Source organism: Galeopterus variegatus, unplaced genomic scaffold, assembly GCF_000696425.1.
Source record: "Galeopterus variegatus unplaced genomic scaffold, G_variegatus-3.0.2 Scaffold4169, whole genome shotgun sequence".
Taxonomy (NCBI): domain Eukaryota; kingdom Metazoa; phylum Chordata; class Mammalia; order Dermoptera; family Cynocephalidae; genus Galeopterus; species Galeopterus variegatus.
The window spans coordinates 129,750-145,927 of NW_007730280.1; the positions used below are offsets into that span (position 1 = coordinate 129,750).

Sequence of the window (16,178 nt, forward strand, 5' to 3'; positions counted from 1 at the left end):
TTTTTTGGTCCCCTTTTTTTTTTTTTTTTTTTTTTTTTTTTTTTTTTTTTTTTTTTGAGACTGGCCGCACCGCGCTCAGTCAGTGAGCGCACTGGCCATCCCTATATAGGATCCGAACCTGCGGCTGGAGCGCTGCTGCGCTCCCAGCACCGCACTCTCCCGAGTGCGCCACGGGCTCGGCCCTATATTTTCATATTCTTTTTGGTAACCTCTTCTAGACTCTAAATGTCTTCTATACATCAAAGAGTCCTAAAAGTACATCTCATGTTGGCCTCTCCTCAGAGCTAAGTTGATATGCAACTGCAGACTTGACATCTGCCGGTAGATGCTCACCAGCCATCTCAGACAGAACTCTGGACTTCACTTTATGCCCCAAAGCTCTTCCTCCCCAGTCTCCCTGTCAGCTCAGGAACTGCCAATATCTAGTCACTCAGGCCAGAAATGGTGAGAGTTGTCTTTGATGTACGGTCTTTAACGTCCCTCATTCAATTCATTAGCAGGTGCGATTCACTCTTCCTCTAAAACATACAACGTTCTATCTGCACCGACGACACTGCCCTGGCTAAAACCATTCTCCTGGACACTCCCTACGTGGTGGGTCCTCATCTTCAACCTCCCCTTCCCCACCACCACATCTACTATGACCACCCATGATGGCCACTTTTATGTTTCTTAAAAAGCCAAACTCCTTCCTGCCTTAGAGTCTTTGAATCCACCTGAAATCCTATGATTGCTGGTCTTCACGAGGCCAGATCTTTTTTGTCACTTAAATCTCAGGTTAAGTGTCACAATCTCAAAGGCCATCACTGTAACACCACGTAATGTATCCTTCCGTCACTCTCTGTTACCTCACCCTCTTTAATTATACTGCAGAGTACCTTTGCCTGTCCAATATTCTCTCTATATTTTAATTCAGTTTTTTGCTTTTTTCCTTCTCTCTCCAGTGAACTGTAACTACTTAGAAAACAGACACTCTGGATCTTCAATGCTTAGAATACTGCCTGACAGTCATAGGTACTCAATAAATGTTTGTTGAATTAGTGAGAGTGACAAATGAGGAATAGACACTAACGTTCTGAAATTCCAGGAAGTGAGGGACTACAGGGGAGTTGGAATGATCAGTAGAGGTTTCTTGAAAAGAGTGGGAATTGGTGAGACTCTGAGAATTGAGCAAGACAAGTTAAGAAGTAGATAAAGAAGGAATTCCAGGAGAGAATAAAAGGGTAGAGAGAATATGTTCTGACAGTAATACACATGGCATACTTAGGGACAGCAAGTAGAATAAATTTTGTAAACATTATGAAAAATGATATTGGAATATGTGGCAAATGCACATTGCAGAAATTCTAGAAAAACAGGCTAAGGACCAGCCATGTTAGGGAATTTTCTCTTGTTGATTTTTAACTCTAGTTTCCTTTGAGACTCTTAACTTTGATCTCACGCAAAGCTTTTTAGGTGAAAGTAATGCAGTCTGCCCCATTACCAATCTTTTTCTTTCCTTATCTCCCAATGTAAATATAATTTTGGCATCAGCTTACTTGGGTCTAGTCCAGGGTGCAAGGTGATTCTAGATCAATCCATCTTCTCTGCTAAGAAAAGTCACTTTGTCACCTAGTTAGCTGGGGTAATATTTGATAATCTGAGTGTTCTGTCTAGTTTTTAATGGTAAGTGGGGGTGGAGGGTCACACGGTAGAAAGATAAAAATGAATTTCATCCTTATCTCACAAATTCAGAAAAAGTAAAACATGACAGAGATGTAAGTAGTCTCAGCTATGGCACTCCCCCCCCCAACTCCTTTGCTTTTAAATAAAACACATGGAGATAAATAAAAGTGGGTTTGCTATGGCTTTAATTTCCCCAGGCAGGATGTCAGCTCCTGGTGCTCTTCCATCTGTCAGGTAAGCATGGGCCTGTCAACCAACTTAAAAACACTCTTGTCCACATTCCCACTGACCACAAATACATGCATCACAACAACAAGTCTTTGGATATAGACTAAAACCTCCCAAGGATTGTGCAAGCTGGACTGCAAGTTTGTGTAATGTACAACTTCACTACAGAACTTATCATACATTCACCTGATGTTTATTGGGCACCTATTAAGTACTAAGCTTTGCATTTTGTTTATGGAATATTATATATATCCCATATTGTGGGATTTTAAAAGAAGACACATTCTCTGACCTCAAGAAAGTTACAGTTCATTGTGAAAGAATGCCATGGAAACAGATAAAGTGTGGAGCACTCTCTAAATGCTTACTGTAGGAGAACACATAATACTGAGGGTGCACGATGCAGGGAAATACCTACCAGGCTGTGTAAAAGTCAAGCACTTGAGGCAAGGCATTATCCCTGTCAGTCCAGCAGGCACCAGGCAGCACACTGGGGAGGTTGTTACATTTCCTCTGGTTATCCATGCTCTTCTCAGTGTTGACCTGTTTTCCTTGTAGGAGGCAGAATTAGCCATTAAAGTAAAAAGAGTGATGTCCTGGAGATATGCTACTTTGCCTCATGCTCTTAATGTTAGAAGGACATTTTTGCCTTCCTCCATCTGGTGTTCTCTTGGTCAATAGACTTACCACCTCCTTTCTTGAGTTACCTCCTCAGGCAAAGAAAAGCAATTTCTCAGGGAATCAACTGTGCAGGGCTCCTACTATCACATTAAGACCGAATAACCACAGCCACATGTGTCTGTAACTGCATCTCCCATATACTTGGCTTCACCTTTGCTAGTCATAAACCACCTGGTCCAGGTATAATGGTACCGACCCAGAACTTGGAAGCTCTTTTGTGCAATGTGCATGCTTAGGGTTTGGTGTGTTTTGATTGATGGTGTAGTTTCATTAGAGTAATCTCTCTTCGGCCACTGGGTCCTGAGGTCTTCTCTGCTCCCTCTTGCACTACTTCCTTCCCCACCTCACCTTTGCAGTCTACAGTGTTGCTCTTGAATCTTGTTTTCCACCAGGTCGAGGGACCACTATAATTTCCATGTAGAGACATTTTGCGGTTGTGGTTTTCTCTGAACCTGAGTTAAGTTACTAAGATTGGAGCAGTGGACTTTGTCTTACAACTAATGATAGGGATTGAAACTAATAATAAGGAATGATAGGAATTGAAAAAATATATAAATAGAGTTATTAAAGTTAACCTCTGAATGATATGAAAGAATTAGCATGTGAAAACGTAATGCTTTGTTTATGGAAACAGATGAAGTTCTAGAAGTCATCCAGAAACTGTGTTATGGACTTGTGGAGAGAATTTTTATTTTTATGGGGGATCGGGGAATCATTCAGATCCCTTTTGATGGGTTTGGAAAGCCCAGCATGGGGTTATGGCCTTGTTCATATGAGGCCCCTCCGACTTTGATAGTTTAACCCAGCGGAAATGGGTTGGGGAATGAACATTAAATTTTATAAAGACTCTGGTGATCAATTTCAGAAAATCTGCAAAAGATTTAGCATTACACACACTTTCTGCAGTGAATATTGATCTCATACCATGTGCATTACAATTAGAAACCCATATATTTCAAAATTCTTTCTGATTTTCTTTAAAGTAGTTTACATTTGGACATTTGTATAGGAAGCAGAACTAGATAACAATTCTTTCTAGCCCTAAGAAGTCAGCAAACTATGGCCTACAGACTAAATCCAGCTCTCTGTTTTTTTTGTTTTTTTTTTTTTGTCTTTTTTCCGTGTCTGGCAACGGCATCGCAACCCTCAGTGTTGCCCCCGCGCCTCGCTCAGCCAGTGAGCGGGAACCGGTCTGTATGTGGGATCCGAACCCTCGGCGGGAGCGCCGCCGCGCTTCTCAAGCGGCGCACTAGTGCAGTGTGCCACCGGGCCGGCCCCCAGCTCTCTGTTTTTGTGAAGAAAATTTTATTAGGAAAGAAATAAAATGGAAAACAGGACAAAAACGTATCAGCACACAGCCACGCCCATTTGTATTGTGTATGGCTGCTTTGTGCTACAGTAGCAAAGTTGACTAGTTGGGACAGAGACAATACGGCCTTCACAGCCTAAATTATTTATTATCTGCCCCTTTTCAGAAAGTTTCTTAACTCATGTTTTAAGACCCTGTGCGTTTATAAAAGACATCCCTTCTCTATGCCTCAGTTTCCTCATTTGTACAAAAAGCAGTTAAACCAATCAATGAACTCTGTGTCTCTTACAATATCCTGAGAGTCTGAGTTTTCTTTTGCGACTCAAAAGTCCTTAAACTGCCACAATGAAAAAAAGGAGAATAAAATTTAAATATGTTTTCTCTTGCTATGTATATTTCCTTGTCTGGCAGTGATGACAGCTTTTATTGTCAGCACAGGTTTTTTGATTAGACACCTGGATTTTTCCCAGGGGCTGGTTGCATGATAAGTAAAGAAATTCTGATTCACAGGCAAGAGAAGCAGAGAACGCTGCAGAAACTAAGGCATCTCTCTGTTTACCTGCTTTCTCTGAGGAATTCTCAATCAGCTCTCCACTCACTTGAAATCAGATGTAAACAACAAGATGACTGCCAAAGATCTGGTGGGAGGCGTTAAAATCGGAATCCTGTATTTCTCTTGGTGCTTCCTCTAAAATAAGCCTCTTGTAGTACCGTAGCAGAGCTGTAAATGAGGTACCTTTTAAATGTGCCATCCTGTCTTTCTAAGTTGCCAAACAGTATGAGGCCAGACTGAGCATCCAAGGGCATTTGAAAAGGTATTACCTAAAACACCATCATTTTCTTCAACTCTAGCCTGCAGCTATTGTATTTTGTAATTGACAGATATCAAATGGGCTCTACTCAGGCTGATTGATTTTTGGAGGTTGAATTTGGCTCTTCACAATGAATGTCACGGAATGCTAGCAGGAACTTTGCAATTCTTCCATTATGATAGGCTTTATTCAGATAGTCTGATCATCCTGTCACCTGCTAAAACCTTATATAATCCTACCTCCAAATGGATGGGATAGCTGAAGAAGCAGATTGGAGATGAAGAGAGTGTAAAGTGTTTTGCGACTTTCTTGATGGAACAGAGGCTTTCTGTGATACTTTTGTCAGTAACAACACTCTTTTTTTTTTTTTTTTTTTTTTTTGCAATCCTCTTAATTATTCAGGGTCCAGGGGCTTCGTTTCTTAAATTGGTGTTTCTATCAGACTGATAGGCCTTCCTTATAGGTGTGTGTGTGTGTCACACGCACATGATAGAGAAAGAGAGAAAATATGAATGCACCTAAAAATCCGAAAATCTAGTCCTCTTACTTAGAATTTTATTAGAGTTAGAGTTCCCTTTTTGCCATCTTGACAGCAAGTACCTTTGTTTTCTCTTTTTTCCTCACCGCTTTATCCTTTTTAGAAATGAGAGTTTCTTAAGGATATGGTAGAATGGTAGGGAAGAGTAGAAAAAAATTTTGAGTATTTAATGGGGTAGCAATTGTACTCGACAGGACATTACCATTCAGATATATAGAAGAAGATGATGTGTGTATCTTTTATCTATTTAGACAATACACTATTTCTGATTAGTGTTCAATGTAGTGTTTTCCTCTATCTCATTTAGCATGTATAAATAGGGCCTTAAATAGTAACTTTAGGTCAGAGACTGTCAAACAGGGGTGCCATCGTTCCTTGGGGAATATTTTGGAAATGGGTGAGGGCTCTTGAGATTGTTATAATAAAAAAGGTTGCAATTAGCATCAATTGAAGGGGAGCATAGGTGCTATATGCTCTGCAATACATTAGCTAGTTCCAAACAATGATAAATTATCGTATGTCCTAGCAAACATCCAAGTGAGTAAAAAGAGTTTGATTTATCCAAGCCTACAATCAAATTCAATTTTACATGTGAACACAGAGCATCTCTTACAAAGTTTTAATATACCCTCTTCTTCAGCAACACAAGTACCATGTAAATCCAGAGAAGGTGGTTCTTCATTTTGTTCTGAATTTTGCCAAGAATTGTTCACTGTTCTGGAAAATCACAGCACTAAGGTCAACATCACTCATGGATTCTGGAATCGCCAGTACAGTAGTGTTATTTGCACCTGTTTCAATCAAGCCTCCAACTTCATTTTATCTTCAGGTACATCATGCCCAAGTACTTACATGTTGAAGTATGTAGTGTTTTATTATAAACTATGTTCCTTGTATTGCTGCCTTATATTACAGTTAAAGCATTACATTTATTATATTGATTGTTTCTCTTTTTGAGATTATGTGTATAAATTAGTTGTCAAGAACCGTTTCAGTAAAGAGCCATTGAGGAAACATTTAGGCTTTGGGGGCCAAATGGTCTCTTTCACAACTTTTTGACTCTGTCATTGTAGTGAGAATGCAGCCATAGACAATATGTAAATAAATGGACATTTTCATATGCCAATAAAACTGATAATTTTCACATCACAAGATAATATTCTTCTTTGGTTTTTTTAATCATTTAAAAATGTGAAACTATTCTTAGCACTTGCGTGGTACAAAAACAGACAGTGGGCCATATCCGGCTAGCAGGCACTAGTTTGCCAATCTCTGTTCTAGTGTATCATGCTCAAGCATTGCAACACTGGTATCTATATATGTTATTGTAAGTTACATTTCTTTTCTTTCTCCTTTATTATAGTTAGGGCACTATGCTGAGTTTTTGAAATGATGAGTATAAATACTGTAAAAAAAAAAAAAAAAAAATTTGTAGGGCCGACCCGGTGGCGCACTGGAGAGTGCGCCGCTTGGGAGTGCGGCGGCACTCCCGCCGAGGGTTCGGATCCCATGTGGAGACCGGTTCCCGCTCACTGGCTGAGCGTGGTGCGGATGCAACACCAAGGGTTGCAATTCCGTTGCCGGTCCCCGGTACGGGCGTGACACCGTGGGTTGCGATCCCGTTACCGGTCAGTAAAAAAGACAAAAAGGAAAAAAAAAATTTGTAACACTCTTCGGTAAAAAATTTAATATAAAACAAAATTTTCAAGTTTTGAGTGGATGCTTACTTGGAGTAATGAAACATACAACAGTGCAGCTTCCCCAATAACTAGCTCTGAGAATAAAGAAATAAGGCTGCATTTATGGCTTAAATTGTTCAATGACAGTCAGTGATCCTGATTGGATAAAACTTGATGAGTTTTGATGAAACTCAGAACAGAATTTCCTATCTGTGCAAGCAAAACCAGTCCTGGTTTATCTCTGATGCAAAGCTGTTAAGTGATGCTTGCATTTCAATGCTTTTGAGCTTTTATTTATTTCTTTATTTATTTTATTTTATCAATATACAATGTAGTTGATTTTTGTGTCCCTTTACCAAATCCTCCCTTCCCCTCCCCCCAATGCTTTTGAGCTTTTAGAAACGTGTATTGTATCCAGCTTCAGCCATGTTCCATGTCTAGCAGAGCTGGGCTGAAGTTTAGTGAAATATCAGGGTTGGGTTTTTTTAGTAAGTTGTACTGTCTATGAATTTTATTTAACTATAGTCAAGGTGAGCATTACAGAGCATTTGCTTCAAAAAAGAGCTGTTGAGTCTGAGCGCCTTAAGGAATGTCCGATCTGAAGGATTTTTAAGATTTGGGGATTTTCTCCTCTATGATAACCCTCCAATGAATTGGAGAGAAGGAGGGTAGATCATGCAATGACAAGGCCCAGAGAATTCTTTCTGAACTCTAGGGAAATGTCCTTTTCCACCCACTTGGTGAAATTTTTTTTTCTACTTTGTTTCCAGCTTTACTGAGGTAAAACTGACAAATAGCAATTGCATATACTTAAGGTGTACAACTTGATGTTTGACATACAAATACACTGTAAACTAATCACCATAACCAAGCTAATTAACATATCCATCACCTCACCTAGTTACCATTTTCTAAAAAAACATTAAAGGAGTTTTTTAATTTTATTTTTTATATTTTTACTTATTTATTTTTATTTTGATTGACTATACACATTCATGGGGAACCAAGCTGACAGTAAGCACCTGTGCCCAAGATGTGGCAAGCAAATCAATACTATCAGCATGCCCACCACCTCAAATTGCAATTGTTCTCCATGTCTGCCACCCACTCAGTCTTTTGAATAAAGCCATTCTAACTGTGAAGAGATGATATCTCAACGGGGTTTAAATTTGCATTTCCCTGATAATTAGTGACACCGAGAATTTTGTAAAGTGCCTGTTGGCCATATGCATGTCTTCCTTCGAAAAATGTCTACTTAGCTCCTGCCCATTTTTTAATTGGTTTATTTGTTTTTTACTGTGTAGTTGTTTGAGTTCCTTGTACATTCTGGATATCAATCTTTTGTTGGATGCATAGTTTGAAAAAGTTTTCTCCCATTCCATAAATTGTTTTTTCACTTTGTTCATTGTTTCCTTTCCTGTGCAGAAGCTTTTTGGTTTGATATAATCCCATTTGTTTAAATTTTTCTTTTGTTGTCTGTGCTTTTGGGTTGTTATTCATAAAGTCTTTGCACAGTCCTAAATCCTGAAGGGTTTCCTTTTTGTTTTCTTCTAGGAGTTTTAAAGTTTCAGGTCTTATATTTAAGCCTTTAATCCACTTTGAGTTGATTTAGTATATGGTGAGAGGTATGGGTTAGGATTAATTCTTGTAAAAATGGATATCCAGTTTTCCCAGCACCATTTATTGAAGAGGCAGTCCTTTTCCCAATGTATGTTCTTGGTGCCTTTGTCAAAGATCAGTTGGCTGTAAATATGTGGGTTGATTTCTAGGTTCTTTATCCTGTTCAATTGTTCCAAGTGTCTGTTTTTATGCCAGTACCATGCTGTTTTGGTTACTATAGCTTTATAGTATAATTTGAAGTCAAGTAGTGTTATGCCTCTGGCTTTATTTTATTTTCTCAGGATTACTTTGGCTTTGGGGTCTTTTGTCATTCCATATGAATGTCAAGATTGTTTTTTTCTAGTTCTGTGAAGAATGTCATTGGTATTTTCATGGGGATTGCATTGAATCTGTAGATTGGCTTTGAATAGTATGGACATTTTTGCAATGTTGATTCTTCTGACCCAAGAGCATGGAATGTCTTTCTTCCTTTTTGTGGCTTCTTTAACTTCTTTCAGTAGTTGTTTGTAGTACTCATTGTACAGATCTTTCACCTTCTTGGTTAAATTAATTCCTGGATTTTTTTTTTTCTTTTTTTGGTGACTATAGTCAGTGGGCTGACTTTTTTGATTTCTTTTTCATCTAGTTTGCTATTGGAGAATATGAATGCTACTGATTTGGGGGCATTGATTTTGTGTCCTGCAACACTACTGAAATTGTTAATCAGCTCTAAGAGTTTTCTGGTAGACTCTTTAGGTTTTTCTATATATAGGATCATGTCATCTGCAAATAAGAACAATTTGACTTCATCTTTTCCAGTCTGGATGCTCTTTATTTCTTTCTCTTGCCTAATTGCTCTAGCTAGTACTTCCAATACTATGTTAAATAGGAGTGGTGAGAGTGGGTATCCTTGTCTTGTTCCTGTTCTTAAGGGAAAAGCCTTACTGATGGTGGGCTTGTCCTATACAGCTTTCACTGGGTTGAAATACTTTCCTTCTTTACATAATTTGCTGAGAACCTTTATCATGATAGGATGTTGAATTTTGTCAAAAGCTTTTACTGCATCTATTAAGATAATAATATGTTTTTGTCCTTGGTTTTTTTGATGTGCTGTATCACATTTATTGACTTGCATATGTTGAACTATCCTTGACTCCATAGGATGAATACCACTTGATCATGGTGTATAATTTTTCTGATGTGTTGCTGTATTCTGATTGCTAGCATTTTGTTGAGGTTTTTTGTGTCTATATTCATCAAAGATATTGGCCTTTAGTTTTCTTTTTTTGTTGAATTCTTGTCTGATTTTGGTATCAAAGTGATGCTGGACTCTTAGAATGAGTTTGGGAGAGTGGCCTCTCTTTCAATTTTTTGGAACAGTTTAAAGAGAATTGGTATTAATTCTTCTTTAAAGGTTTGGTAGAATTCAGCAGTAAAGCTATCTGGGCTTTTCTTTGTTGGAAGACTGCTGATTACTGCTTCAATCTCATTGCTTGTTATTGGTGTGTTCTGGCTTTCTGTGTCTTCTTGGTTCAGTCTTGGTAGTTTGTAAGTGTCCAGAAATTAATCCATTTCTTCCAGATTATCAAATTTGTTGCTGTACAGTCATTTGTAGTAGTCTGTAAGGATTATTTGCATATCTGTGGTATTTTAATGTCTCCTTTTTCATTTCTGATTTTTGTTACTTGGGTGTTCTCTCTTTCTTTTTTGTTGCTGTTAATCTAGCTAATGGTTTGTCTATTTTATCTTTTAAAAAAACCAACTTTTTGTTTCATTCATTTTTCTATCATTTTTTGGGTCTCTATATCATTTAGGTTTGCTCTGATCTTAATCATGTCTTTCCATCTACAAACATTGGGATTGGATTGTTCTTGTTTTTCTAGTTCTTTGAGGTATAGCATTAGGTATTTATTTGAAATCTTGCTATTTTTTGATGTAAGCATTTATTGCAATAAACTTCCCTCTTAGTACTGTTTTTGCAGTATCCCACACGTTTTGGTATGATGTGTCAATATTTTCATTGGTTTCAGGAAATTTTTTGATATCCTATTTAATTTCTTCTTGGAGCCATAAGTCATTCAGAAGCCTGTTGCTTAATTTCCATGTTTTTGTATAGTGTCCTGAGTTTCTCTTGTTATTTATTTCTAGTTTTAATCTGTTGTGGTCTAAAAAGATACCTGAGATGATTTTGATTTTGTTAAAATTGTTGAGACTTGATTTGTGACCTAACATGTAGTCTATCCTGGAGAATGTTCCATGTCCTGATGAGAAGAATGTATATTCTGTAGCTGTTGAATGAAATGTTCTATAGATATCTGCCAGGTCCAGCTGGTCTGGAGTGTAGTTTAAATCCTGTGTTTCTCTGCTGGTTTGTTGCCCAGATGATCTGTCCAGTGCTGAGAGAGGGGTGTTCAAGTCTCCCACTATTGTTGTGTTCAGGTCTCCCACTCAAGTCTATCTCTTTCTTTAGGTCTAATTGTATTTTCTTTATTTAGCTGGGTGCTCTAGTGTTGGGTACATATATATTTATGATTGGTATGTGTTCCTGCTGGATAGGATATGTTGACCTTCTTTGTCTCTTTATAGTTTTTGGTTTAAAGTCTATTCTATCTGATATAAGAATAGTTGCTTCTGCTCATTTTTGGTTTCCGTTTGTGTGGTATATCTTTTTCCATACCTTCACTATTAGTCTGTATGCATCTTGACAGGTGAGGTGAGTCTCTTGAAGACAGGATACAGTTGGTTCTAGCTTTTAATTCCAATTTGTCAGTCTGTGTCTTTTGAGTGGGGAGTTTAATGCATTTACATTTAGGGTTGTTATTGAGAGGTATTATCTTACTCTTAGCATTTTATTACTTTTTGTTTAGTTGTTTTAAATATCTTTTGTTCCTTTCTTCCCCCTTTATTTTTTTGTCTTCAATGTTTGTTGGTTTTTTGAAGTAGGAAGATTTAGTTTCCTTTTTCTTTCTCATTTGCATTTTGTTTTACCAGTGGTTTTTGTTCTTTCTTGTGTATTCATGGTAGTGATTATTGTTTTTTGGACTACAGATGCAGGACTCCCTTGAGAATTCCTTGCAGGGCTGGTCATGTGGCGATGAACTCCCACAGTTTTTGTTTGTCTGGGAAACACACTATTTCTCCCTCATTTCTGAAGGATAGCCTTGCTGGATGTAGTATCCTTGGCTGGCAGTTTTTTTCTTTTAGTATTTTGAATACATCATACTGTTTTCTCCTCACCTATGGAGTTTCAGTTGAGAAGTCTGCTGTTAGTCTGATAAGGGCTCCCTGATAAATGACTTGATGTTTTTCTCTTGCTGCTTTTAGGATTCTCTCTTTAAGCTTTGCCAGTTTGACTATAATGTCTTATAATGACTATCCTCTTGTAGAGGATATTTTTGGATTGAATCTGTTTGGAGATCTTTGAGCTTCCTGGATCTGAAGGTCTGTGTCTCTCCCTATACTTGGGAAGTTTACCATTATTATTTCATTGAATAGATTTTCAATGCCTTTATCTCTCTCCTTTCCTTCTGGAACACCCATGGTTCAGATGTTTGTGTGCTTAAGGTTGTCTGAGAGCTCTGTTAGACTTACCCCATTTTTAAAAAATTTGTTTTTTTCCTTTTTTTGTCTTCTGGGATTATTTTATAAAGACCATCTTTGAGATAAGAAATTCTTTTTTATGCTTGCTCTAATCTGCTATCTAAGCTCTCATTTTTGTATTTTATTTCATTGGATGATTCTTTCAGTTTCAAGAGTTTTGCTACATTCATTTTTAAGGTATTAATCTGTTTGTAAATTTCCTCCTTGATATCCTGAATATTTTTTCTCTTTTCATTGTGCTGTCTAACTGAGTCTTCTCTTATTTCATTGAGTTTTCTTAAGATAGTTATCAGAATTCCTTTGTGGTCATTTCAAGGTTTCTCTTCTGTAGGGTCTGGTACTTGAGAATTACTAAACCCCTTTGGCATTGTCTTCTTTTCTTTCTTTTTTTTTTTTTTTTTTTTTTTTTCCGTATTTCTATTATCTCTATGTTGATTTCTGGTCACCTGGTAGACTGATTGCTTCTTCTCTTACTCTGGAGTGGACTTTGGGAAGAAAGACTTCCTCCTCTTTTTCAAGGCTCCTCTCTAGTGACTCTCCTTGTGTCCGTGCAGTTGAACATGAATTGGGCCACCTTTGTGGTGACTGTGGCTGCTACTGTGGCAGTAAGCCATCCTTGCAGTGGTAGATGCTCTGGTAGTGGCTGTTGTGGACCACCTCCATGGAAGCTGTGTGGGGCCTCCCTAATCTTGGTGGTGCTGGCTCTTGCCTTCTGTGCAGGCAGGGTGGGGAGCTGCCCAAGGTTTTTGCCTGCCTGGGTCTGTCTGGTCAGATGGCACTGGCTCTTGCCTTCTGTGCTGGCAGGTGGGGCAGGGAAGCTGCCTGGGGTTTTTGCCTGCCCGGGCCTCCCAGTTTGTGGCAATGCTGGCTCCAGCCTTCTGTCCACTTGGTAAAATTTGCAACCATTTAACTCTTGATCTAGTTTTGCAACTTGGGCAAGACTAAAGTTCCTTCCTGGCTGACTTCAAATCTCCTTGTCCTTTCCTGGTACTACAAATACCCAGAGTCTCTCTTAAATCTTCCACTTGGCTCCCTGGCTGAACAGAACCTTTCCAGGCTCTGCTTTGAGGTCACTTCCCCCTTTGCCTGCTGCCCCAGAGCAGATACACCAGCTCTCAACTCAGTCATTCTCAGGATCTTTCTCCAGGGCTGTGGAAATACCTGAAGTCTACCCACACCACATGGGAAGTCAGAATACCAGGAAATTTAGTGCAGTTTGATGTGTCCATGTGATAGGTTTGTGCTGGGAAACTTGAAAGGTAGAGTCTTTCCAGAGCCTTAAACAGGTTCTTTGTCCCTCTTCTATTTGTTTTTAAAGTCCCCTAATCCCACTGTCAGTTCCAGAAAGAGTGAACTTTTCTTTTACTTGTCCTGTGTCATAAACTCTCCTTCAACTGCAGAGCTATAAGTCTCAAGGATTTTAATGCTATGGGAAGACATTTGGAGCTAAGTAATCCAAGCTCATCCAGAACTAAAGGAATTTAGGGCCGGCCCAGTGGCGCACTGCTACAGTGCGCCACTTGGGAAGCGCGGCGGCGCTCCCGCCGAGGGTTCGGATCCCACGTGCAGACCGGCAGCTCACTGGCTGAGCGAGGAGCGGGGGCAACACCGAGGGTTGTGATCCCGTTGCCGGTCCCGGTCCGGTACGGGCGCGACACTGAGGGTTGCGATCCATTGCCGGTCACGAAAAAAGACAAAAAGACAAAAAAAAAAGAACTAAAGGAATTTAGCAAATCCTCTCGACATATAAACAAAGCCTTGCTTTTAAACCCATTGTCTTGTATCCATTCTGTCTAACCCAGATGAGTCTCCTGGCTAGGACTTTGAAAAGGGAAGCTGGGGGGGGGGGGGGAAAAGGGGGGGGGAGAAAAGATTTAAAGAAGGAAATTTAAATATGGTTGAATCTCCTTATTTTCCACCAGTGTGATTGAGAACTGAAATATAAATGCAGTCTCATTAATAAAAGGATAAGTCCAAGTTTATGTGTCACCTGTACTTTGGGATGTGCATGCACATATACTGGTGTAATGGAACTGTCCCAATTCACCTATCAGCTGTCATAAATTCAAGGATTATTCTGAGGTTACATCAGTGTGACCTCACAGATCTCTATAATATTTCCCAATATCTTTAGTCTTCTACCATTTCTTCCTGTAATATCAAAAGCTCCCACTGTGGTTATTTATCTCCTTGTTTTCATTTTCCTGGGACCTAAGAAAAGCTGGCTGGTTGCACCCGTTAGCCTTCTAGCTTGGCTCCTTCAGCAAACTGCCAGCCTCTCCAAACACAAGGGTTCGGAGCACATACAAAGTTCTTGCCTGGCCCATGGATGGGATCTGCCTTTCCCCTCAATTCTAACAGGGTGTGTGTGTGTGTGTGTGCGCGCGCGCGCGCGCGAGTGTGTGTGTGTGTGTAGGGGGCAGGTAGGAGAAGAGGACAGCCAGACAAGTAACAGGGAACTTAAATAGCCAATTACTTTCTCTTTAACTTCAATCAAAATATCTGAATATTTCTAATAAAAATCTATGACAATATGTTTACGTGTTAATGATCTACTTGAAAAAAAAGGAGGAGGAGGGGAGATGCTGTGGTAGAATAACTTTTGGGTAGAAAAGGGTTATTTTATGGATATTTGGACAGCTAGGACACAGTACTTCTCTACTACTATCTTAGTCTTTCTTCTCTTGTGCTTTTCCTTTAGCTCAACAGAATTCACCAAAAATCCATGAAGGCTGGTGGGCATACAAGGAGGTGGTCCAGGGAAGCTTTGTTCCAGGTAAATACATATTCATTCTTGTTATTTTATTTATTTATTTGTTTGTTTGTTTGTTTATAGATAAATAAATAAATAAAAAGGAGTTTAAAATAAAGCTAGTATTATTTCCAGAATTTTACATTTGTTAGATGGTATGAAATGTATTGCAAAAGGCATTGTAATCTAACTTATGTGTCAGAGGAGTACTCCATCAAGAGAAAATTTATTGAGTGGCTGCTTAACCAGAACACATTTTTTTCCATCTAAGCCTGCAATCCCCAGGTCCTTCCATCCTCAGAAGGTTCTGTTAGGGAGGGAGAAGGGATGGAGGATCGAGAGCTGAATCTCTGCCTGCTGACATTTGGTTAATAAAGAAAGAGCCATTTCTTAACATTAATGAAACAGGAAATATGAGGAAGCTTGCTGGGCAGCATGATGTCACTTCAGGAACATCCATGGTCAGGACTTAGCAGTTTGGGCCAAGCACCAGCTAAAAATAACAAGCAAAATGGATACTACCAGCATGGGAGCAGAGGACAGAAACCTGAAGACAGGTTAGAGCCAGACACATACCATGACTTCAGTTTAGAAGCGAGGCGGAGGGTCCCTGCCTTCTCCCCCTGCTCTTACCCTCATCATGGTCTTTGTCATTTTGCTGCTTCAAGATCTTAGTTGGGAGAGAGGCTAGGAAAGAATGTTAAAGGGAAGGGGGGAAGAGAAGTCAGGTGAGATTTTGCAAAATATTTGTAACTGCTTAGCTGAGAGATTAAGAAATAAAGCTCTCAGGAGGAGCCAATGTGTGATTCCCACTCAGACACTGAAAACAGAGGGGGCCAAAGGTGTCAGCTGAGGTCTCTGTAGCTGCTGGCAGGTAAAAAAAAAAAAAAGAGCAGTGTTCCAGGTCATCCGGTTCATTTTACCTGTTCTTCTGTTGAGACCATTACATCAGCTGGGCAAAGCTAAGCAAGTTAACAAAACCCTGTGGGCACGACTTTTCTCATTCATGCTACGGAATAATAGGTACTCTTGGAGCTTTCCAATAGGAGAAAAACAGGAGCAGGCATGGTGAAGGAGAGTGGGGGGCTCGGGGAAAAGCCACCTGGCTGCCAACTACCTTCAGAAATGAGCATTTTTAACTTGATTCATTTACTATGACACATCTATTCTTTGGCCCAGTGAACATAGAAACTGGGCTTGATCAATTCACCCCAAGATGACCATGCTTCTAATAATAATAATCTTATAACAATTTTTTTTTTTTTTTTTTTTTTTTTTTTTTTTTTTTTTTTTTTTTCCGTGTCCGGCAACGGAT

The 16,178-nt window shown here is 39.2% G+C and overlaps 1 long non-coding RNA gene across 1 annotated transcript in view; it reads left to right on the plus strand.

The window, feature by feature from the left end:
- Positions 1 to 14,891, plus strand: part of LOC103602484 — a 92,146-nt gene extending 77,255 nt beyond the window's left edge. Inside the window, exon 3 of the long non-coding RNA XR_551536.1 lies at positions 14,813 to 14,891. This is a non-coding gene — a long non-coding RNA (uncharacterized LOC103602484). The remainder of the gene's footprint in view (positions 1 to 14,812) is intronic.
- The last annotated feature ends 1,287 nt before the right edge of the window (positions 14,892 to 16,178 follow it).